This window comes from Rhinoderma darwinii, chromosome 2 (assembly GCF_050947455.1).
Source record: "Rhinoderma darwinii isolate aRhiDar2 chromosome 2, aRhiDar2.hap1, whole genome shotgun sequence".
NCBI classification, from domain to species: Eukaryota; Metazoa; Chordata; class Amphibia; order Anura; family Rhinodermatidae; genus Rhinoderma; species Rhinoderma darwinii.
In genome coordinates this window covers 60,801,987-60,827,381 of record NC_134688.1, presented here as the reverse complement: position 1 = coordinate 60,827,381, position 25,395 = coordinate 60,801,987, and the positions used below count along the sequence as shown (strand labels likewise).

The 25,395-nt window shown below is 42.8% G+C and overlaps 1 protein-coding gene across 1 annotated transcript in view; it reads right to left on the bottom strand.

Annotated features, from left to right (window-relative positions):
• LOC142742181 (uncharacterized) overlaps positions 1–25,395 on the bottom strand; it is a 51,053-nt gene that overhangs the window by 24,372 nt on the left and 1,286 nt on the right. The window lies entirely within an intron of this gene.

Genomic DNA, 25,395 nt, shown 5'->3' with positions numbered 1-25,395 from the left:
GGAAAAGACCTGTGGGGTGAAAATGCTCACTACACCCCTTAATAAATGCCTTGAGGGGTGCAGTTTCCATAATGGGGTCACTTCTCAGGGGTTTATTTTTATTATTTCACATCTGAGCCTCTGCAGTTGTGAACCAATACTTTGTAAATCGCCAAATTAGGCCTCAATTTTACATGGTACTCTTTCACTCCTGAGCCTGGTCGACTGTCCAGGCAAGAGATTAGGGCCACATGTAGGGTGTTTCTAAAACAAGGAAACCCAGCATAATAATTAGAGGGCTGTCTTGTTATGGTGGCACAAGCTGGGCACCACATATTGGCATATCTATGGAAAAAAATCCCATTTTCACTCTGCAACATCGAGTTCACACTAATTTCTACAAAACACCTGCAGGGTTAACATGCTCACTACACCCCTAGGTAAATGCATTGAGGGGTGTAGTTTCCAAAATTGGTTCACTTCTGGGGGGTTTCCACAGTTTTGGGCCCACAGGCGCCCAGAAACCAATCCAGCAACATCTGCACTCCAAATGGCGGTCCTTCCCTTCTGAGCCCTGCCGTGTGCCCAAACAGCAGTTTATGACCACATATGGGGTATTGCCGTACTCGGTAGAAATTGCTTTACAAATGTTGGGTTCTTTTTTTTCCTTTATTTGTTGCGAAAATGAAAAAATTTGCGCTAAAGCTACGTCTTATTGAAGAAAAAGGATTGTTTTTATTTTCACTGCCCAATTCTAATAAATTCTATGAAACATCTGTGGGGTCAAAATGCTCACTACGCCCCTAGATGAATTCCTCAAGAGGTGTAGTTTCCTAAATGGTGTCACTTTTTGGGCGTTTTCATTGTTTTTTCCCCTCAGGGGCTTTGCAAATGTGATATGGCCGCCGCAAACCATTCCTGCTCAATGTGATCTCCAAAAGCCAAATAGCGCTCTTTCCCTTCTAAGCCAAGCCGTGTCTCCAAACAGCCGTTTATTACCACATGTGGGGTATTGTTTTACTCGGGAGAAATTGCTTTACAAATTTTGTGGTGCTTTTTCTTCTTCAGTCCTTGTGGAAATGAGTAAAAATAAGCTAAACCTACATTTTCTTTGAAAAAATGTTGATTTTTATTTTCAGGGCCTACTTCCAATAATTTCTGCAAAAAACCTGTGGGGTCAAATCGCTCACTATACCCCTAGATAATTTCCTCAATGGGTGTAGTCTCCAAAATGGGGTCACTTGTGGGGGGTTTCCACTGTTTTGTCTCCTCAGGGACTTCGTAAATGTGACATGGCCTCCGCAAACCATTCCTGCTAAACTTGAGCTCCAAAAGCCAAATAGCGCTCTTTCCCTTCTAAGCCCTGCCGTGTGTCCAAACAGCCATTTATTACCACATGTGGGGTATTGTTTTACTCGGGAGAGATTGGTTTACAAATTTTACGGTGCTTTTTCTCCTTCAGTCCTTGTGGAAATGAGAAAAAATTAGCTAAACCTACATTTTCTTTGAAAAAATTTAGATTGTCATTTTCAGGGCCTATTTCCAATAATTTATGCAAAAAACCTGTTGGGTCAAAACGCTCACTATACCCCTAGATAATTTCCTCAATGGGTGTAGTTTCCAAAATGGGGTCACTTGTGGGGGGTTTCCACTGTTTTGTCCCCTCAGGGACTTCGTAAATGTGACATGGCCTCCGCAAACCATTCCTGCTAAACTTGAGCTCCAAAAGCCAAATGGCGCTCTTTCCCTTCTCAGCCCTGCCGTGTCTCCAAACAACCGTTTATTACCACATGTGGGGTATTGTTTTACTCGGGAGAAATTGCTTTACAAATTTTACGGTGCTTTTTCTCCTTTAGTCCTTGTGGAAATGAGAAAAAAAATCGCTAAACCTACATTTTCTTTGAAGAAATATTGATTTCAATTTTCACGGCCTACTTCCAATAATTTCTGTAAAAAACCTGTGCGGTCAAAATGCTCACTATACCCCTAGATAATTTCCTTGAAGTGTGTCGTTTCCCAAATGGGGTAATTTTTGGGGGATTTTGACTGTTTTGGCACCGCAAGAGCCCTTCAAACCTGACATGGTGCCTAAAATATATTCTAACAAAAATAAGACCCCAAAATCCTCTAGGTGCTCCTTTGCTTGTGAGGCCGGTGCTTCAGTCCAGTAGCACGCTACGGCCACATGTGGGATATTTCCTAAAACTGCAGAAACTGGGCAACAAATATTGAGTTGCATTTCTCTGGTAAAACCTTCTGTGTTATAAAAAAAATTGTACTAAAAATTTATTTCTGCAAAAAAATATGAAATTTGTAAATTTCACCTCTACTTTGCTTTAATTCCTGTGACATGTGTAAAGGGTTAAGACATTTTCTAAATGTTGTTTTGAATACTTTGAGGGGTGAAGTTTTTAAAATGGGGTGACTTTTTGGGGGTTTCTAATATATAAGGCCCTCAAAGGCACTTCACAACTGAACTGGCCCCTGTAAAAATAGCCTTTTGAAATTTTCTTGAAAATGTGAGAAATTGCTGCTAAAGTTCTAAGCCTTGTGAGGTCATAGAAAAATAAAAGAATGTTCAAAAAACGATGCCAATCTAAAGTAGACATATGGGGGATGTTAATTAGCAACAATTTTGTGTGGTATATCTGCCTGTCTTACAAGCAGATACATTTAAATTTAGAAAAATGTTAATTTTTGCAATTTTTCGCTAAATTTTGGTGTTTTTCACAATTAACTACTGAACATATCGAGCAAATTTTGCCAGTAACTTAAAGTCCAATGTGTCACGAGAAAACAATCTCAGAATCGCTTGGATAGGTGAAAGCATTCCGGAGTTATTACCACATAAAGTGACACATGTCAGATTTAAAAAATGAGGCTCGGTCAGGAAGGTCAAAAGTGGCTAAAGAGGGAAGGGGTTAATTTGATTGTAGAAATTGTTGTTAAAACTAAATGTATTGTGATGAAGGATGAATTCAATACAGTTGATTAGAAAGCGGACCTGCAACTCAGGAATTAGGGTGTTGGATGACAGAAATGAATGGGCTATTTCTATGCCTTTATTATGAGGAATGTTGCTGTATAGTGCGGTCACGTCAGCTGTCAAAAAACAAATTTGGGATGTCAAGGAATCGATATTTAGATCATTCAGATCTCTAATTAGTTGTGTGGAATCCTTTAGATGGGATGGTAGGGTAAGTACAAGGGGTTGGAGATGAAGGTCCACAAAGTGAGAGAGGTTGCTGGTGAGTGAACCTATTCCCGAGATGATAGGACGTCCAGGGGGATCTGTTAGTGACTTATGGATTTTTCGCAAGTGATAAATAAAGGGCATGTTAGGAAAGGGGACAGACAAAAAACGTTTCTCTTTTTTGGTGAGTAATCCTGCCTTGGCGGCCAACTCTATAAAGGTTTGGTATTCGTATGTGTAAGTGGAAAGTGGATTGGTGGTTAGTTTGCGATAAAAAGTGGTGTCACTCAAGATCCTCAAAGTTTCATCCAGGTATTTTTTCCTATCCTGGATGACTATACCACCCCCTTTGTCTGCCGGGCGAATTACGATTTCCTCGTTTTTTTGAAGGGTTTTCAAGGCCCTTCTCTCATGTGTGGTTATGTTGTCTGGATAGTGAGATGGTATGTCTAATTACCTAAATTCATTACTTACCAAGGTAGAGAAGGTTTCTACCATAGGGCCTTGGTGGTGAGTTGGATAGAAATTAGACTTGGGATGAACATCCACTGGGATGGCGTTGAGGGAGGAATTGTTTGCGGGTAGTTCATTGGTAGGTCCTGGTGTGATAGTAAATTTCACCATAGAGAAATGTCTGGTGAGAGTGAGTTTCCTTATGAACCTATTAAGGTCCATAAACAATTCAAAGTTGTCTATCGGTGCTGTGGGGCAAAAGGATAGACCTCTATTCAAAAGACTATATTCAAAAGTATTTAGAACATGTGATGACAGGTTAAACAATTTTATTGTTTGACCAGGTTCCTCTTTTTGTTGAGAGATAAGTGTTGATTTTGTAAGTTTTTTGCCTCCTCTCCGTCCTCTAGGTCTATGTCTAGTTTTCTTTTCGTTGAGATTTTTTTGATCTTTGGGAAGAAGTTGGTTATCGTTTGAGCTTTTGGACTCATGATAAAGGGGATCAATATATCTTTGCTCATAATTGTGGGGGTTAACGGGGGCCTGACTAGCTGAGATGGAAGCCCTAAAAAAGACGCTGCTGCATAAGTGAAATCTAGGGCAGAGGTGGCTAAATCCGTGTTGGGATTAATAGTAGTGAACCCTTGAGATGACCCTCTAAGGGGCTATGGGGCAGATCGTCGGGTGAGAGTGGGTTGGAGGAATACGGGGTGTTGTGTATTGTGTACTGGTGTCATTATGGGAACTAGGAAGGGAGCCTTCGAAAGGACGTATATCCATGGCGAACATCCGTTCAAAAACAATATACTGTTATACAAACGCTATATCGATGACCTGTTTCTGGTATGGAAAGGTAATGAGGAGGAAGCCTCCCGTTTCATTGAGACTCTTAACACTAATGATTACGATTTATCATTCACGCATACATTCTCTCCCACTTCCATAGACTTCCTAGACCTCACAATTAGCTACGATAGCGACTGCAACAAATTTGTCACCAAAACACGCTTCAAACTAGTAGATGTCAACAGCTATATCGATTTCAGGAGTGCGCATTATCGCCCCTGGCTTAAAAACATACCTTTTGGGCAGTTCAGGAGAGTTAGAAAGAACTGTAGCACAGACGAAAATTTTAAAAAAGAGTGCAATGTTTTAGAGAAAAGGTTTAAAGATAAACATTTTCCTTCAAACCTTATAAAAGGTGCAAGACATAAAGCAACGGAACTCTCACAAGATTCCTGTCTCAACCCTTCCCCTAAGAACTCTGAATCTGGCAATAAATATAATACCAATTTCATTACCACCTATAACAAAGGAAATAAAGCAATCAGAGCCATTTTAAACAAACACTGTCACATTATAAAAAACGATCCGCATCTGAAAGATATAGTCCCAGCAAAACCGAACATTACATTTAGACGGTCTTTAACCCTCAAAAACATCCTGGCCCCCAGTAGAATAAGGAAACATACAACATCCCATATGAACTTCCTTTCCAACCTTAATGGGTCCTACAAATGTGGTCGCTCACGTTGCTTTTGTTGCAACACCATAAACCATAAAAAAATACACCTACACATCTACCGTCACCAATGAAACATTTACAATTAAAACATTCCTTAATTGTGGTAGCTCATACGTTATCTACTTAATGGAGTGTCCCTGCCAACTGCAATATATAGGTAGGACCACCCAATGCTTACGAACCAGAGTCAACAATCATCGGTTTAACGTCAACACTGGTTTTCTCAAACACAGTGTGTCCCGTCATTTTGCTCAGGCACATGAATGTCAATTCAATAAAATCAAGATCACACCCATTGAGTACATCCATCCAGATGTCCCGAATAGGTTCAGCAAGCTAAAACAAAGAGAAAACTTCTGGATATTCAAAATGAATACATTACACCCAGGGGGCCTGAATGACATCTCAGAGTCTGCATTGGATTGACCTTTACCAATCTACAATGAAATTAAAGGTCCCGACTCCTTTTCCCAAGCTAATTTGTAGCTGACACGATATATACTTGTTTCTGAAAACGCATATATATACCATCAAATTAACACAGGTTGTCCCCATGTAGGTTACAAATGATTTATTAAGCACTTGCAAATACCCTTCCTCAATTTTTACTATCAATTATAGATTGCATTTATAACGACTATATACACACTTAGCGGTATATTGTGGTCACCCACCCACCGATGGGTGCGGGCTGACTTCTCCTTAGACCCCAGTTTAGAAACTCTTTCTGTCCTGGCATCCAGTAATTATCACCCCTACAAAACTGTTTTTAGCATAAGCCCCTTCACCTTTACGGCTTTTTATAAGAAAATTCTTGTATGTATATAGCCCCAAAATATATAAAAAGATATATTCTAACTTTCCATCACTTTTTAATTGATTATTATCAACTAACTATACCGACCATTTAATCTATTTTATCAATATTAATTGTTGTTGTCACCGATTAATCTCTTATTTTATTGGACATTTCAAAGGGAAGAACCTATCCCCCCAGTAACTTTTTAATACACATTAATGTACTTTTATATAGGTTAGTCATTTTCCTCTGTATCTATTCTTACTTACCTGCTGTCAGCAGGCTTTTCACTTCTCTGTTCCTTCAATGCGGAGACACGCGACCTCTCGCGGTTTGTGTGTCACCATGCGTTCCACTGTCATGTTTGGACTTCTTCGGCCACCGTAGTTTAGACAATCCCCTTGACTACGACCGTTGTTTACAACACAGAGATTTGTTTTATCCAACTATGCTAATCAATCACCTGTATCTTACACAGATGTAGCGTCAGTCTAACACCTTCATGATAGTGTTAGTGATAACGAATGGTCTAGTGAATTCTTGTCGTTTTTTTATTATTTTTTATTTCTTGTGCTCAATACGCAACGTCTTCTTTCCTTCTAAAATTTTAACGTGACAATTCACTCTATGTTCTTCTCGTTACCTTACAATTGTACTAAAACTTGTATGATGCTGTTATTATGTATATGTATATCATGAACTCTGACCCGCAAGGTTTGGCGGTTTTTTGGCCAATTGCTCCGTCTGAATTGGCCCAATCAAGACCTGTCTAGCTGTGTATATATACATGCTCTTTTCTTTTGCTTACTATGCCTGATGAAGACGCCAGTTCGGCGTTGAAACGCGTTGTCACCTTGTACAAATAAAATTATTTTACATAGAATCGATTCCTCGTATATTCCCCTCATCCCTACCACGCAGCAGCGCCATCACAGATCCTACTTCTTCATTCATCCATTCATCTTACCAAGCGGTTACCTTTGGAAACCGTCCCGGATCTGGCAGCAGCACTTGTGGACCTATTGCGTATTGTATATGGCTAAATGGTGAGCATGGTTTTTTCATTCCTTCACCCGCCTATCTTATTGACCTGCACTATGTGGCGCCGTGGTTTTTTCTCTCTCTCCTACCTCTAGATCGGATTGCATCTGCTCCTCTCAAAGCTGATACTCCGATATCAGGAGTACCCTCTATTCTATCCTCGTTGTTCTCACTTGAGTCCCTTGGTTGGAAGTTAACTCCTGCACTGGCAGCCGCAACTTTGGACTTTACCTCAACTGTTTCCATTGGAACAACTACTACTGAACATCCTCCAAATCCTTGGAATTGGAACTCATGATGTTGGACTTCATCAACGAAAGAAATCAACTACGTGAACGTTTGATTCTGGAACCTATTGGGACTGATACCCTCCCAGGGTCCCCTCACACAGTGAGTAATGACCAATCCCTGGCAGAAACTCAAAAGATGACGGACCTTTACCTATCTCTAGAAGACACTTTGAAAAAGGAAGCTCTATAGAATATAGACTGTCGTTTTTTACTGTTGTACATCTCTGAAAACATGACTCCTAGGAGTCTAAGGTTATTAATCACCAATCCTTACCCCACTGACACAACTTTCAGTACCAACTGGAAGTCTTTCAACGATTCGTGCCACCTAGGTTTCCTGGAAAGACTACATACTAAACGTACAGCACTCAGTAACGCCCTCATTTCTGAAATCACCATGATAAAAGAACAACTACTGATTTTCGGTGATCATTGTGATTTCCATAAATTAGAGAAATCCACCAGTAACAGACTGGCCATCTATGAAAAAGATCTCATTTCCAAAAAAAGCAAAAAAATTAAAAAGAGATCGGGCTGATTATGCCCTCAATTCTGCAGGTGACTGGAGATCTAGCACCCTTCCTAGTTCCCATAATGACACCAGTATGCCCAAATACAATACCGTCCAAAAAAGAAATACACTGACTCAATCGAATTCTTTGACTCCGCGTGACAAAGTTATCGTGTATGGTAGGTCCTTTAGGAACAGCTCCAAGTCTAGATCCACCAACCAAACTAACGGGGCAATATCACAAACAAAGCCTAATGACATTACCACGACCAAAAACCACCTGTTGAACAACATTACTAAGATATCGGTCCCCAAACCCATCTGTATTGGTATAGTCCCTATTCCTACTCTGAGTCCCACTCCTTTAATAAGCAAACCCTGTCCTCATGGACACGCAAGTCACAAAGTGCCTATGAACGCTTTCAAATCAACAGATTTAGAAATTCATCTCTCTCGTTTACTCTCCACTTGCGAACCAATGGAAGTCCCCCCTAGCATCAATTCCCCCACCTTTCTGTTTAATGACTCTATAGAAGACAGCAATTCGTCTCTACTTCAACTATCAATACACAACACCCCGTATTCCTCCAACCCACTCTCACCCGACGATCTGCCCCATAGCCCCTTAGAGGGTCATAAACTATCTCAAGGGTTCACTACTATTAATCCCAACACGGATTTAGCCACCTCTGCCCTAGATTTCACTTATGCAGCAGCGTCTTTTTTAGGGCTTCCATCTCAGCTACTCAGGCCCCCGTTAACCCCCACAATTATGAGCAAAGATATATTGATCCCCTTTATCATGAGTCCAAAAGCTCAAACGATAACCAACTTCTTCCCAAAGATGCAAAAAATCTCAACGAAAAGAAAACTAGACATAGACCTAGAGGACGGAGAGGAGGCAAAAAACGTACAAAATCAACACTTATCTCTCAACAAAAAGAGGAACCTGGTCAAACAATAAAATTGTTTAACCTGTCATCACATGTTCTAAATACTTTTGAATATAGTCTATTGAATAGAGGTCTATCCTTTTGCCCCACAGCACCGATAGACAACTTTGAATTGTTTATGGACCTTAATAGGTTCATAAGGAAACTCATTCTCACCAGACATTTCTCTATGGTGAAATTTACTATCACACCAGGACCTACCAATGAACTACCCGCAAACAATTCCTCCCTCAACGCCATCCCAGTGGATGTTCATCCCAAGTCTAATTTCTATCCAACTCACCACCAAGGCACTATGGTAGAAACCTTCTCTACCTTGGTAAGTAATGAATTTAGGTAATTAGACATACCTTCTCACTATCCAGACAACATAACCACACATGAGAGAAGGGCCTTGAAAACCCTTCAAAAAAACGAGGAAATCGTAATTCGCCCGGCAGACAAAGGGGGTGGTATAGTCATCCAGGATAGGAAAAAATACCTGGATGAAACTTTGAGGATCTTGAGTGACACCACTTTTTATCGCAAACTAACCACCAATCCACTTTCCACTTACACATATGAATACCAAACCTTTATAGAGTTGGCCGCCAAGGCAGGATTACTCACCAAAAAAGAGAAACGTTTTTTGTCTGTCCCCTTTCCTAACATCCCCTTTATTTATCACTTGCCAAAAATCCATAAGTCACTAACAGATCCCCCTGGATGTCCTATCATCTCGGGAATAGGTTCACTCACCAGCAACCTCTCTCACTTTGTGGACCTTCATCTCCAACCCCTTGTACTTACCCTACCATCCCATCTAAAGGATTCCACACAACTAATTAGAGATCTGAATGATCTAAATATCGATTCCTTGACATCCCAAATTTGTTTTTTGACAGCTGACGTGACCGCACTATACAGCAACATTCCTCATAATAAAGGCATAGAAATAGCCCATTCATTTCTGTCATCCAACACCCTAATTCCTGAGTTGCAGGTCCGCTTTCTAATCAACTGTATTGAATTCATCCTTCATCACAATACATTTAGTTTTAACAACAATTTCTACAATCAAATTAAAGGATGTGCGATGGGCACCCGTTTTGCAGACCTCACAATTAGCTACGATAGCGACTGCAACAAATTTGTCACCAAAACACACTTCAAACTAGTAGATGTCAACAGCTATATCGATTTCAGGAGTGCGAATTATCGCCCCTGGCTTAAAAACATACCTTTTGGGCAGTTCAGGAGAGTTAGAAAGAACTGTAGCACAGACGAAAATTTTAAAAAAGAGTGCAATGTTTTAGAGAAAAGGTTTAAAGAAAAACATTTTCCTTCAAATCTTATAAAAGGTGCAAGACATAAAGCAACGGAACTCTCACAAGATTCCTGTCTCAACCCTTCCCCTAAGAACTCTGAATCTGGCAATAAATATAATACCAATTTCATTACCACCTATAACAAAGGAAATAAAGCAATCAGAGCCATTTTAGACAAACACTGGCACATTATAAAAAACGATCCGTATCTGAAAGATATAGTCCCAGCAAAACCGAACATTACATTTAGACGGTCTAACCCTCAAAAACATCCTGGCCCCCAGTAGAATAAGGAAACATACAACATCCCATATGAACTTCCTTTCCAACCTTAATGGGTCCTACAAATGTGGTCGCTCACGTTGCTTTTGTTGCAACACCATAAACCATAAAAAAATACACCTACACATCTACCGTCACCAATGAAACATTTACAATTAAAACATTCCTTAATTGTGGTAGCTCATACGTTATCTACTTAATGGAGTGTCCCTGCCAACTGCAATATATAGGTAGGACCACCCAATGCTTACGAACCAGAGTCAACAATCATCGGTTTAACGTCAACACTGGTTTTCTCAAACACAGTGTGTCCTGTCATTTTGCTCAGGCACATGATTGTCAATTCAATAAAATCAAGATCACACCCATTGAGTACATCCATCCAGATGTCCCGAATAGGTTCAGCAAGCTAAAACAAAGAGAAAACTTCTGGATATTCAAAATGAATACATTACACCCAGGGGGCCTGAATGACATCTCAGAGTCTGCATTGGATTGACCTTTACCAATCTACAATGAAATTAAAGGTCCCGACTCCTTTTCCCAAGCTAATTTGTAGCTGACACGATATATACTTGTTTCTGAAAACGCATATATATACACCATCAAATTAACACAGGTTGTCCCCATGTAGGTTACAAATGATTTATTAAGCACTTGCAAATACCCTTCCTCAATTTTTACTATAAATTATAGATTGCATTTATAACGACCATATACACACTTAGCGGTATATTGTGGTCACCCACCCACCGATGGGTGCGGGCTGACTTCTCCTTAGACCCCAGTTTAGAAACTCTTTCTGTCCTGGCATCCAGTAATTATCACCCCTACAAAACTGTTTTTAGCATAAGCCCCTTCACCTTTACGGCTTTTTATAAGAAAATTCTTGTATGTATATAGCCCCAAAATATATAAAAAGATATATTCTAACTTTCCATCACTTTTTAATTGATTATTATCAACTAACTATACCGACCATTTAATCTATTTTATCAATATTAATTGTTGTTGTCACCGATTAATCTCTTATTTTATTGGACATTTCAAAGGGAAGAACCTATCCCCCCAGTAACTTTTTAATACACATTAATGTACTTTTATATAGGTTAGTCATTTTTCTCTGTATCTATTCTTACTTACCTGCTGTCAGCAGGCTTTTCACTTCTCTGTTCCTTCAATGCGGAGACACGCGACCTCTCGCGGTTTGTGTGTCACCATGCGTTCCACTGTCATGTTTGGACCTCTTCGGCCACCGTAGTTTAGACAATCCCCTTGACTACGACCATTGTTTACAACACAGAGATTTGTTTTATCCAACTATGCTAATCAATCACCTGTATCTTACACAGATGTAGCGTCAGTCTAACACTTTCATGATAGTGTTAGTGATAACGAATGGTCTAGTGAATTCTTGTCGTTTTTTTATTATTTTTTATTTCTTGTGCTCAATACGCAACGTCTTCTTTCCTTCTAAAATTTTAACGTGACAATTCACTCTATGTTCTTCTCGTTACCTTACAATTGTACTAAAACTTGTATGATGCTGTTATTATGTATATGTATATCATGAACTCTGACCCGCCAGGTTTGGCGGTTTTTTGGCCAATTGCTCCGTCTGAATTGGCCCAATCAAGACCTGTCTAGCTGTGTATATATACATGCTCTTTTCTTTTGCTTACTATGCCTGATGAAGACGCTAGTTCGGCGTTGAAACGCGTTGTCACCTTGTACAAATAAAATTATTTTACATAGAATCGTTTCCTCGTATATTCCCCTCATCCCTACCACGCAGCAGCACCATCACAGATCCTACTTCTTCATTCATCCATTCGTCATTACATAATCAGAGGCCCAAATACCTTTTCTACCCTGGTCCCTGACCACACTATGGACGCCCTTGAGGCCCTGGCTCAGCAAATGCAGGGTCTTTCCCTACAGGTCCAAGACCAGGCTCAGAGGTGCAACCAGCGTGATGCTACCCTGGTAGTGCCCCACACCTCACCTCTAGAACCCCACCTCAAGTTGCCTGACCGGTTCTCAGGGTACCGGAAGACTTTTTTCTCCTTCCGGGAGAGTTGTAGGCTCTATTTCCGTTTAAGGCCCCACTCCTCAGGTTCTGAGAACCAGCGAGTGGGTATAATTATGTCCCGGCTCCAGGACGGCCCCCAGGAATGGGCCTTCTCCTTGGCTCCTGACGCCCCTGAACTTTCGTCTGTTGATTTTTTTTTCCGCTCTCGTGCCCATCTATGATGAGACTGACAAGACTGTCTTTGCCGAGAGTCAGCTGGTGACCTTACGTCAGGGTAAAAGACCCGTTGAGGAGTACTTTTCTGACTTTAGGAAGTGGTGCGTAGCTTCTCGGTGGAATGACCCTGCCTTGAGGTGGCAGTTTAGATTGGGTCTGTCGAACGCCCTGAAAGACCTGTTAGTTAGTTATCCCTCTTCGGACTCTCTAGATCAGGTTATGGCTTTAGCGGTACGTCTTGACCGACGTCTCAGGGAACGACGACTCGAACGTTTTTGTGCCTTTTCCTATGACTCCCCTATGATGGCTCCAGAGGTTCCGTTGCTTCGTTCTTCCACGGAAAACTCGGATGAACCTATGCAACTCGGGGCCTCCGTGTCTCCCCAACAACGTAGAGAGTTCCGCAGGAAGAATGGTCTCTGCTTCTACTGTGGGGATGACAAGCATCAAGTGAACGACTGTCCTAGGCGTAAGAATAAGCAGCCGGAAAACATTCGCGTCTAAGTGACCATCGGGGAGGTCGCTTGGGCGCACGGGTATTTCCCGTAAATATGAAGCCTAATAAAATCTTGCTTCCCTTTCAGGTCTCTTTTGGTGGTAGGTCTGCCTCCGGCAGTGCCTTTGTGGACTCAGGGTCTTCTGCTAATATTATATCTGTGGAATTTGCTATGTCTCTAGCTATGCCTTTAATTGATTTGCCTAAACCTGTCCCGGTAGTGGGTATCGACTCCACTCCACTTGCTAATGGTTATTTTACACAGCGTACCCCTGTATTTGAACTCATGGTTGGCTCCATGCATTTGGAGCAGTGCTCTGTACTGGTGATGCAGGGATTATCGTCCAATTTGGTTTTAGGCCTTTCTTGGTTGCAGATGCATAATCCCACGTTTAACAGGAATACTGGGGATCTTACTAAATGGGGTAATGAATGCATGACTTCCTGTTTTTCTATTAAATTGGTTTCTCTCGCTGAGGAGGTGAACACTCTACCTGAGTTTATTAAGGACTTCGCTGTTGTTTTTTTTCTAAAAAAGCCTCCGAAGAGTTACCTCCTCATAGAGAGTACGATTGCGCAATCGATTTGGTACCAGGAGCTAAGCTCCCTAAAGGTAGGATATTTAATCTCTCTTGTCCTGAATGTGAAGCCATGAGAGAATATATCCAGGAAAGCCTGGCAAAGGGTTAAATCCGCCCCTCTACTTCTCTGGTAGGTGCTGGCTTCTTCTTTGTAGAGAAAAGGATGGTGGTCTTAGGCCATGCATCGATTACTGGAACTTGAATAAGGTCACTGTAAGGAACCAATATCCCCTTCCTTTGATTCCTGATCTCTTCAATCAGGTTCAGGGAGCCCAATGGTTCTCTAAGTTTGATCTTCGGGGGGCTTATAACCTTATCCGAATCAGGGAAGGGGATGAGTGGAAGACTGCGTTTAACATGCCCGAAGGTCATTTCGAATACCTCGTCATGCCCTTTGGGTTGTGTAATGCTCCCGCGGTCATCCAGAATTTTATAAATGAGGTTTTAAGAGACTACCTGGGGGTATTTCTTGTAGTCTACCTTGATGATATACTTGTGTTTTCAAAGAACTGGTCCTCCCACATTGAGCATGTCAGGAAGGTGCTCCAGGCCCTTAGGGAAAACAAACTCTTTGCTAAAATTGAAAAATGTGTGTTTGGGGTGCAGGAGATACAATTTTTGGGTCAAATCCTCACTCCTAACGAATTCCGCATGGACCCTGCCAAGGTTCAGGCTGTGGCGGTATGGATCCAACCTGCCTCCCTGAAGGCTTTACAGTGCTTCCTGGGGTTCGCTAATTATTACAGGAGATTTATTGCTAACTTCTCGGTCATCGCTAAGCTTCTTACGGACCTTACTCGCAAGGGTGCTGATCTCCTCCACTAGCCTCCGGAGGAGGTTCAGGCTTTTAAGAGGTGCTTTGTCTCTGTCCCAGTGTTGATACAGCCTAACCAAATGGAGCCATTCATCGTGGAGGTTGACGCCTCCGAGGTGGGAGTGGGTGCTGTCTTGTCCCAGGGTACCAGGGGTCTTACCCATCTCCGTCCCTGTGCCTACTTCTCCAGGAAGTTCTCCCCCACTGAGAGTAACTATGACGTTGGCAACCGCAAACTCTTAGCCATTAAATGGGCATTTGAAGAGTGGCGCCACTTCCTGGAGGGGGCTAGGCACCAGGTAACGGTCCTTACCGACTACAAGAATCTGGTTTTCCTAGAATCTAAAAGCAGAGACAAGCTCGATGGGCGTTGTTTTTTTACTAGATTCAACTTTGTGGTCACCTATAGGGCTGGGTCTAAAAATATTAAAGATGATGCACTGTCGCGTAGCTTCATGGCCAGCCCTCCTCCTGAGGAGGATCCTGCTTGTGTTTTGCCCCAGGTATAATCATATCCTCTGTTGATTCTGACTTAGCCTCCGAAATTGCGGCTGATCAAGGTTCAGCTCACGAGAACCTTCCTGAGAACAAGCTGTTTGTTCCCCTGCAATTCCGGCTAAGGGTACTCATGGAGAATCATGACTCTGCACTATCTGGCCATCCAGGCATCCTGGGTACCAAACACCTAATTTCTAGAACCTATTGGTGGCCTGGGTTGCTTAAAGACGTTAAGGCCTACGTCGCCGATTGTGAAACCTGTGCTTACTATGTTCTTTGCCCATTCCCCAGAGACCTTGGACCCATATCTCCATGGATTTTATCACCGATCTGCCTCCATCCCAAGGCAAGTCGGTGGTGTGGGTTGTAGTAGAACGCTTCAGCAAGATGTCCCACTTTGTACCCCTCAAGAAACTACCCAATGCCAAGACGTTAGCTACCTTGTTTGTCAAACACATCCTGCGTCTCCATGGGGTTCCTGTCAATATTGTTTCTGACAAATATTGACAGGCCGTGCAAGTAGGCAGGGACTGAGTGGCGGGTAGATTAGTGCTCACCTGTCTGTCTCCCTACCCCGTCATTACACGAATACTTTACAGCGGTAACCACCTCCACCTATTTCATTATAAGTCTACAACAGCGTTGTGCCTGTGCTAGCACAACGCCAAGAGATGAGCTCAATTGACTTTCCTCTGTTTTATTCCATTATGTTTGATGATCTGCACTATGTGGCGCTGTATGTTTTTTGCTTTCTTAACCAGTGAAGCAACTGGCAGAGAGGGGCACAATTTGTTTCATTGTTTTGGAGAGCCTTCTGTAAGAAGTTGGAGATTGATCTGTCCTTCTCCTCGGCCTTCCATCCTGAAACTAATGGCCAAACTGAGAGGACTAATCAGTCTCTAGAACAATATTTAAGGTGTTTTATCTCTGACTGTCAAGATGATTGGGTCTCCTTCATTCCCCTCGCCAAATTTTCCCTTAATAACCGGGTCAGCAACTCGTCGGTTGGCTCCCCCTTTTTTTGTAATTTTGGGTTTAATCCACGGTTCTCCTCCGTTTCACCTGGTGGTTCTAACAATCCCGAGGTAGATGTTGTTCATCGGGAACTGTGCACAGTCTGGGCCCAGGTTCAGAAGAACCTTGAGGCGTCCCAGAGCATCCAAAAGACTCAGGCAGATAAGAGACTTTCTACTAACCCCTTGTTTGTGGTCGGGGATCTGGTGTGGCTGTCCTCAAAAAACTTGCGCCTTAAAGTCCCGTCCAAAAAATTTGCTCCCCGGTATATAGGGCCGTACAAGATCATTGAGGTCCTTAACCCTGTCTCCTTCCGGCTGGAGTTACCCCCGTCCTTTCAGATACACAACGTGTTCCATGCCTCCCTCCTGAAAAGATGCTCCCCGTCCTTGGCTACCTCGAGGAAACCTCCAGTCCCTGTTCTCACTCCTGAAGGGGTAGGATTCGAGGTGGCTAAGATTGTGGACAGCAGGATGGTCCAGGACTCCCTCCAGTACCTGGTCCATTGGAGAGGTTACAGGCCTGAGGAGAGGACTTGGGTACCCGCCCGGAATGTTCACGCCGGGTTATTGCTCAGGAAGTTCCATCTTCGGTTCCCCAACAAGCTAGGTCCACCTAGGAAGGGTCCAGTGGCCCCTCATAAAAGGGGGGGTTCTGTAATGGATTTGCCTGACACAGCTTCTTTGTCGACGCCCGTGGTTAATCAGCCTGCATCTGTGCCTAGGTCTGTTAGAGTGACTCTATCTGCTACCACTCAGGCTGGGAGGCTGAGGAGTGGGAGAACCTATCACAGCCTGGCCAGATGGAGCTAGCTCCCGCCCTCTGTCTATTTATACCTTTATTTCCTGCTCCTCCTTTGCCTGTGATTCTGTCTGGTTTCCTGGCTCTGCTGCTCCTGCTAGTACTTTGTCCTCTGCTTCAAATTGACCCTGGCTTTACTGACTACTCTGCTACTCTGCGTTTGGTACCTCGTACACTCCTGGTTAGACTCGGCTCATTCACTACTCTTGTTGCTCACGGTGTTGCCATGGGCAACTGCCCCATTTCCCTTAGCTTCTGTGTACCCTTGTCTGTTGGTCTGTCGTGCACTTATTGAGCGTAGGGACCGTCGCCCAGTTGTACGCCGTCGCCTAGGACGGGCCGTGCAAGTAGGCAGGGACTGAGTGGCGGGTAGATTAGGGCTCACCTGTCTGTCTCCCTACCCCGTCATTACACGAATACTTTACAGCGGTAACCACCTCCACCTATTTCATTATAAGTCTACAACAGCGTTGTGCCTGTGCTAGCACAACGCCAAGAGATGAGCTCAATTGACTTTCCTGTTTTATTCCATTATGTTTGATGATCTGCACTATGTGGCGCTGTATGTTTTTTGCTTTCTTAACCAGTGAAGCAACTGGCAGAGAGAAGCGGTATTACTAAGAAAGATTAGTCTGGCGACTGCGTTCATGCAGCGGAGCCAGACTTTTCAAAGGGAGACCAGTCAATAAATGACTAGTCATAGTGAATCTTTTCCCACAAAACTATATATTAGTCTGTTTGCATGTTCAACGTACCAGTCTTTGCTTAATACCACACCTGAACTTCTGCTTTAAGTTAAATGGTAAGGCCCTATGAAACGGCATTGACCTGGCCGCGACGCTTTTGAAAACCACGCCAGTTCGATTTTGCAGGTAACTAGCAGTTTTACCAACAACACTGTGCGGCCATTAACAAGCAATTGAACAATTGAGCCAAACAGTGTGTCGGATTAAACGTAAGGCTCCACAAAGTGGCATTGACCCGCTCGCAAAGCAAACGAAAACCATGTTGGCACGCTGTTGTCAAATTGCTTGTTAATGGTGGTTTTGCCGGTAAAACTGCTGGTTACCTGTATAATTGTGCGGCCGTAAGAGTCTACGTCACCGCAGGGTCTCCATGGGGCCTTACCCTTATCAAAGCTAGTGCAAGGCAAAAACGGAATTGCCTATCATAACCAATAAGAGATCGCCTCAACTTTCAGAGGCAAATCAGCAATTAGATTGGTTGCTATGGGTAAATCATTAACTTTTCCAATTTTAGAGGGCATAAACAGCACCGTAACTCTGGGCACTGCCTGAATTTTTAGTCTTTGGCCAGGCTTGCACTTTTGTGTAGCCATATACTAGTATATACAATATGCACTCAGCATAATCTTGGAACTAGCATTTAATCTTTCATATATTTATATCAATTGTTAGAACTGGGCATGAATTTGTAAATGTGAAAAAAATAATATTCTACACCACCTTGCTAAAAACTTAGAAAAAAAGGGAGAATAAAATGTATGAAAAGATTACACATTTTAATCCAATAACATTTACATGCAAATATGTCATTGCTATTCCCGTAGAAGAAAAAAAGAAGAAAAAAATAATAAAATGAAAGCCGAGTTCCTGCTGCTGTTCTTCAGACTGAGAAAACTGCGCAAATTCAGCAGAAAACGTAAATAAATATAATATGGTTCGTCATTGTAATATTTCTGTAATAACCAACTGCTGGTTGAGGTATTTTATACCTCCTTAAACTAGCAGGACTAAAAAATTGCTGAAGTGTCAGCTGGAAGACTATTAATAAGATCTTCTGTATGAGGCAAGTAGCATACAGCTGAACGGCATATGTCACAATAGTTATCAAACGTCTGGGTTTTGTCCTCATCATGCTATGGATATATTCAAGGTTTATTGCTGCGATTACCATGAAATTGCTGTAAAAGACACGGTATTGCCAAAGTTTGACAAAAACCTCAGCAATTTTTGGCAATTTTGCAGTAATAGCAGGGAAAAGACGTGATTTGAATGCACCGTGTGAGTATACGGGTGCCGCTTACCAGATACCATTATAGCCTATGGGTGGCGGATGCCACTGTAAGGGTATGTTCACACGATAACGACCATTACGTCTGAAATTACGGAGCTGTTTTCAGGAGAAAACAGCTCCGTAATTTCAGACATAATAGCATGTACTCACGTTTTGCGAGGCGTCAATTACGGCCGTAAGTTGGAGCTGTTCTTCATTGGAATCACGATGAGCCGTTTTTTTTACGTGTCGTCGTTTGACAGCGACGCGTAAATGACAGGTCGTCGGCACAGTACGTCGGCAAACCCATTCAAATGAATGGGCAGATGTTTGCGACGTATTTGAGCCGTATTTTCAGACGTAAATCGAGGCTTAAAACGCCTCGTTTACGTCTGAAAATAGGTCGTGTGAACCCAGCCTTAGGCATCCGTCACCTATAGGCTATAATGGCATTCGTTTAAGGGTATGTGCACACGATAGCTGTCATTTACGTGTGAAAAGACAGACTGTTTTCAAGAGAAAACAGCTGCCTCGTTTCACACGTAAATGCTCCTCCTCGCATTTTGCGAGGCGTCTGAGACGCTCGTAAATCTTGAGCTGTGCTTCATTGAGTTCAATGAAGAACGGCTCAAATTACGTGGCAAAGAAGTGTCCTGCACTTCTTTTGCCGAGGCAGTCCATTTACGCGTCGTCGTTTGACAGCTGTCAAACGACGACGCGTAAATGACAGGTTGTCTGCACAGTACGTCGGCAAACCCATTCAAATGAATGGGCAGATGTTTGCCGACGTATTGTAGCCCTATTTTCAGACGTAAAACGAGGCATAATACGCCTCGTTTACGTCTGAAAATAGGTCGTGTGAACCCAGCCTAACAGATATGTCATGCATATACAATATGCACTCAGCATAATCTTGGAATTAGCATTTAATCTTTCATATATTTATATCAATATGTCATGAATAGCTATTGAAAATCTGCAGCGTATTAAAGTAGCAGTAGAGTGGATGAGATTTGAACAAATCTCATTCACACACTGCAGAAAAAATCCACCCAGAAACCGTTCATAAATTTACCTGCGGTGCGGAATCGCTGCTGTTTTGTTGCGGGTTTTCCATATTGAATTCAATGGGGTGGTTAAACCTGAAACAAATAGCAAATGTTGCGATTTTTGAGGTGGAATTGCTGCGATTCCGACCCAAAAATCTAAAATCAGAAAATAAAACAACCCTTTTCTGGGTTTAAAAATAATAAAAATGTTAATATTTACCCCAGGGCATTGTTATAGCGACGCGTTTCTATATTCTCTGTACAGGCCGGCCTCCTGTGGTGACGTTTCATCCCATGTGACTGTTGCGGCCACTCTCAGAATGCAGAAGTCACATGGGCTGCAGTGTCATCCCAGAAGGCCGGGCTGCAGGGTGAACAGAGTGATGCGTCGCTATGACAACGCCCCTGGGGTATGCAATTTTTTCCCAGCGCTGTTTCTGCAGTGGAGATTGCGTCCGGAATCTGCACCACAATTTGGTGCGCTTTTTCGGGCGGAATTCCCTGTGGGTTCCATGACAGATACGCTGTGTACTTTTACACAGCGTATCCGCCCTGTGTGAACATAGCCCTATTGTATATATATGACCAGAATATGAATATTTCTTAAAGAGGTTATTCAGTCTAATGTAAGTAAAGTACATGGATACATTTCGTAGCACACAGGATAGGAGTGAGATTTATGCTGTTGATTTATTTAATTGAGGACTGCCTAGACAGGAATCAATTGCACCAAACTCTCAGCAGTGAGAAGTATTAGGCCTGTATAGGTTCTCAACCTCTGGATGTAAACAAAAATGTCTATAATTTTGAAATGGTGAAGGATTGAAACAGAAAGAATATTAGAGAGTTGTATAACTTTTATTAAAGGGTATTCAGACCATAAATGTCTAATTGATGGGGATCCCCACCTATCAAATGAAGGGGTGTCCTGTCAGCCCTATGTTACATCAGAAGCCAGTGAGTGGCGGCATCTACTCGAAGGAAAAGCAGGGAGAGCCGACAAGGTTCCTCTGTCTCTGCAATTCCCATAGACTATAAATTTCTGCAGCAATTCCGTTGAAAGTTGCAGACTTTCCGCTGCGGCAAAAACGCACCGTTTCCTGCATTTTTTTACGGAAGAAAATGGTGCGTATTTTGAGGCATTTTTCACAATACAAGAAGATGGTGACATCTCCTCCCAAAAACGCTGCAATTCTGTCCACTGTCCGAAAATTACGCACCAAAAAACGCAGCAATTCCGCAGCGTGTGGACAAGCCCTAATGGTGAGAGAATCCGGCTCCCACTGGTTCCCCTTCTAATTGCAAAATAAGGGTCTTAGGACCCCCATTCTTCTGATAGGTGGGGGTCCCGCCTATTATACATTTATAACTTATCCTATGGATAACAGTTATTTAATCTGTATCTTTGTTAACAATATGAGAATGAAAGACGTTCTCCCCATGCAAATATAACGCAGCTGCAGGTATTTAGTAATGCGATATACAGTATTAAACAACGCCTTTGACCTTGAAGCAGTCGGATTTCTTATCGCGGGCCGTGTTTCCAGCCTCAGCGCTACAGGCGGATATGAGAATATTATATAGTGCACAAAAGGCAGGATGTTATTACACTGACACATGCAAAGAAATGCAGAACGTGGAGGGGTCGATCATCCTCCTCCGGCCTATGGGCATGTGTCATCAGTTACACAAGCTCGCACTATTCAAGGCAGGGACTGATTTTGACAAATACTTTGCTCTGGGTTTTATTACTTCTTGTGTTGATCCCGTCACAGGGAAAACATTGTCATCATACAGGTAATCTATTCCGACATTTCTGAGTATACACTGTATATAGTTACTGTAAACACATGACAGAGACATTCAGACAAACCGGCTTATATGACCAACTGGAAAAGAAATTGGTGTTTTTTTAAACGTTTATTGATCATAAATCATTATGACGTGAGTGTCTGTTCATCCGTGCTAGTAGTAATGCAGCAGGGACCACAGTTTTGTACCTGGTTGCCTCCGATCTTATACAGAGATTTTTTTCTCGCAGATTCATAAGGAATATTTTAGAAAAATGGGTGGCATGTTCCATTGGATGACATAGTGCAGAGGTATTCTCCCACACACCATGCCCCCACAGCGGCTGCTCGTACAGCTTACCTCCCAACTCCCAAGTGTTGCAAAGAGGGACAACTACTTTGGAAGCCATTTTTTTTTTTTTACATTAAGTCACGACTCCAAGGGTATGTGCACACGCTTAGCAAAAACGTCTGAAAATATGGAGATGCTTTCAAGGGAAAACAGCTCCTGATTTTCAGCCGTTTTTTTAGCAACTCTGGTTTTTCCTGATGTTTTTGGAGCTGTTTTTCTATAGAGTCAATGAAAAACGGCTCCAAAAACAGCTCAAGAAGTGACATGCACTTTTTTTTCGCAGGCGTCTTTTTACGTGCCGTTTTTGGGGAAAATGAGGTGTAAAAAAAAGCCCCGTCGGAACAGAACGCTGTATTTCCCTTTGAAATCAATGGGCAGATGTTTGGAGGCGTTCTGCTTCCGATTTTCCAGCCGTTTTTCGGGACGTTTACGGCCCAAAAAACGTCCGAAAACAGGTCGTGTGCACATACCCTAACCCTGATCAATCCCCACCCATACACACCCACCAGTTCTGCCAACGCAGGCTATAATACCTCCATAGTGCCTCCCCACCATATAATGCCCCCATGGTGCCCCCCGCACAGTATTATGCCCCAAAGCGCCTCCCCAACACAGAGTATAATGCCCCCATAGGCTCCCACACAGTATCATGTCCCAAAGTGCCTCCTCTAATACAGTATAATGCCCCCATAATTCCTCCCCACACACAGTATAATGTCCCATATTGCCCTCAAACGGTAAAAGGCCACCATAGTGGCCCATCACGCAGTATAATGCCCCCATTGCGCCTCCCCACACAGTATGCCCCCATAGTGCCTCCCCACAGTACAATGACCTCATAGTGCCCCCCACAGTATAATGTCCCCACACAGAATAATGCCCCCATAGTGCCTCCACAGAGTATAATGCTCCCATAGTGGCTAATAAAAAGAATCAAATAATTTCCTAGCCCCGTTCCCACGATGAGTGGACGAGATCCCTCAACAGGTCTCCTCCGATCTGTGCTCTGGGTGGCTCGGTGCAGAGGTCACTGCACCGCGCCTGTCTGTGCCAAGTCACTTACGGCTGGTGTTACGTAGTTAATGGTGAAGAAGCAGGGAGCTGACGGCTCCTGTCTCCATCATTGGTTTCAAGTGTATCTATGTCCTGAGAAGGCAGATACAGGTGAAACTGGGACATGCCGCCAGCTGCCCGGGACAGTGGGATACTGCCCGGAATTCGGAATTGTCCCACTGGATCCAGGACGATAGAGTGGCATGTATACAGATCTGTAGGGACTCTGTGTGCCGCCATCCATGCACACAGCTTTGAGGCCACTGGAGAAAATGAGCAATAAAATGTGACAAAACAGTCCATTTTTGATAACTTATGAATTCTTTTCCAGAGTCTGTAAATTTGTATATCAGGAATATGTATTGAAGCAGAATTTACCAGAGTGTCTTACACAGTCAGATGTTATAGAGTTTGTCATTGAGCTTTGAGACTCTGAATGGCAAATAATTCTGAATTGTTATGTAGATTTAATTTCCATAATGCCGGCTCCACACAAGCCTGACTTACTACAGATAATTCTGCAGCAAATTTGAACCACATTTTAAAGTGCTAAAGAAAATGATCAAGTCTGGCACTGTTTATGGCGGCACTCTCTGCCTAGCGCTGTATTTATGGGGGCACTCCGTGTCTAGCACTGTTTATAAGGGCAATCTGTTCCTGACATTGTTTCTGGGGAACTCTGTGCATGGCACTGTTTATCTGGGCAATCTGTGTCTAAGGCCGGATTCAGACGAGCGTGTGCATTTTGCGTAAGGCAGGTAACAGCTCCGTGTGTCATCAGCGTATGATGCGTGGATGTTTGTAAACAGAAAAGCACGTGGTGCTTTTCTGTTTACATTCAGAGTTTGAAAGCTGTTGCGCGAATCACGCTGTTCGCACGGAAGTGCTTCCGTGTGACATGCGTGGTTTTCACGCACCCATTGACTTCAATGGGTGAGTGAAGCGCGAAAAACGCCAAAATATAGAACATGTCGTGAGTATTACGCAGCGGACAAACGCAGCGCAAAACTCACGGACTGTCTGCACTGCTCCATAGACTTGTATAGGTCCGTGCGAGCCGCGTGAAAGCCACGCGGGCTGCACGGACGCAAATCACGTTCGTCTGAATCCAGCCTAACACTGTTCATGGTGGCACTCTCGGTCTGGCACTGTTTATCAAGGCAATCTGTTCCTGACACTGTTTATCGGTGCAATCTGTCTCTGGCACAGTTTATGGGGCAGTCAGTGTCTGTTGCTATTTATGGTGGCATTTTGTGGCAGCACTGTTTTTAAGGGCTACTTGGTGGTCACGACTATTTATAGGGCGCTTACTTTGGCTGACACTTTTTATGGGGCACTCTGTGTCTAAGACTGTTTATGGGGGCATAGGGGAAGGAGTAGGATCCAGCGCTCAATCTGTTTTTTAAAATGGATTTTCTTTTCCAAGTTTATTGGCAAGATGCTAAAAGGAAGTCCAGTTGTGGAAAGTCCTGGGTTTGGTAAGTAGTAAGGTGATATCCTCGGGCCTACGCGTTTCGGACGACTGCCTCGTCCTTAAACTTGGCTGTAGTGGTTTTGAATAGCGCGCGCTGTCAGTTTTTGTATTCAGTTAGGAGGGTCAGCTGATTACTTTCTGCGTGTCACTGTTGGTAACGTGTTGGAACGCAAGCCGGAAGTCGTTGTCTGATCCTGAGTTAGAATCGGTGGAGCTTGCATATAAGTATTGTTTCATTTGATATAAGATTATTCTTTATATAGGTACATTTTTGCGTATTTAAAGCTCATAAATAAAGTTGTTGATTGTCAATATATTCTGACGTTTCAGTTTTTTCATTTTAGGAGTATCAGACAGCAACGATAGCCGACCTTGTGAGTCATCCATGCCTGGTATGTCTCCTATGAAACATCATAAACGTTCAGGTTTAGGTGAGTATGGACTTGTATATTGTTGTGTTATTATAACCTGTAATTATTACATTTATGAATATTCCATAGGACCTCTTATTGAAATATCACACAGTAAATGTGTTATTTAAGGCTAGAACTATAGTGGCTACGGAACTTTTCGGATGAAGGTTTCATAAAATAACGCAATGTTTTTGTGTGTAGCGGCGCATTATAATGGAGAACGAGGATATTGTGAGGAAAGTGCGGGTAGGACGCAACTGCAACTATATGGGGATAGGGATACATTTATTGGGACGAACGAGACTGGGTAGTGTGTGAGTTAAAAGTGTGTGCATATCAAACAGCAAATATTATGTATGCAACACTGGATACACGTTGTATACCTTTGATTGTATGTGTTTTGTGATTGAACATATTTGGTCGGAATGTATATCATGTATAGATCTTGTGCTTGACTCGTATG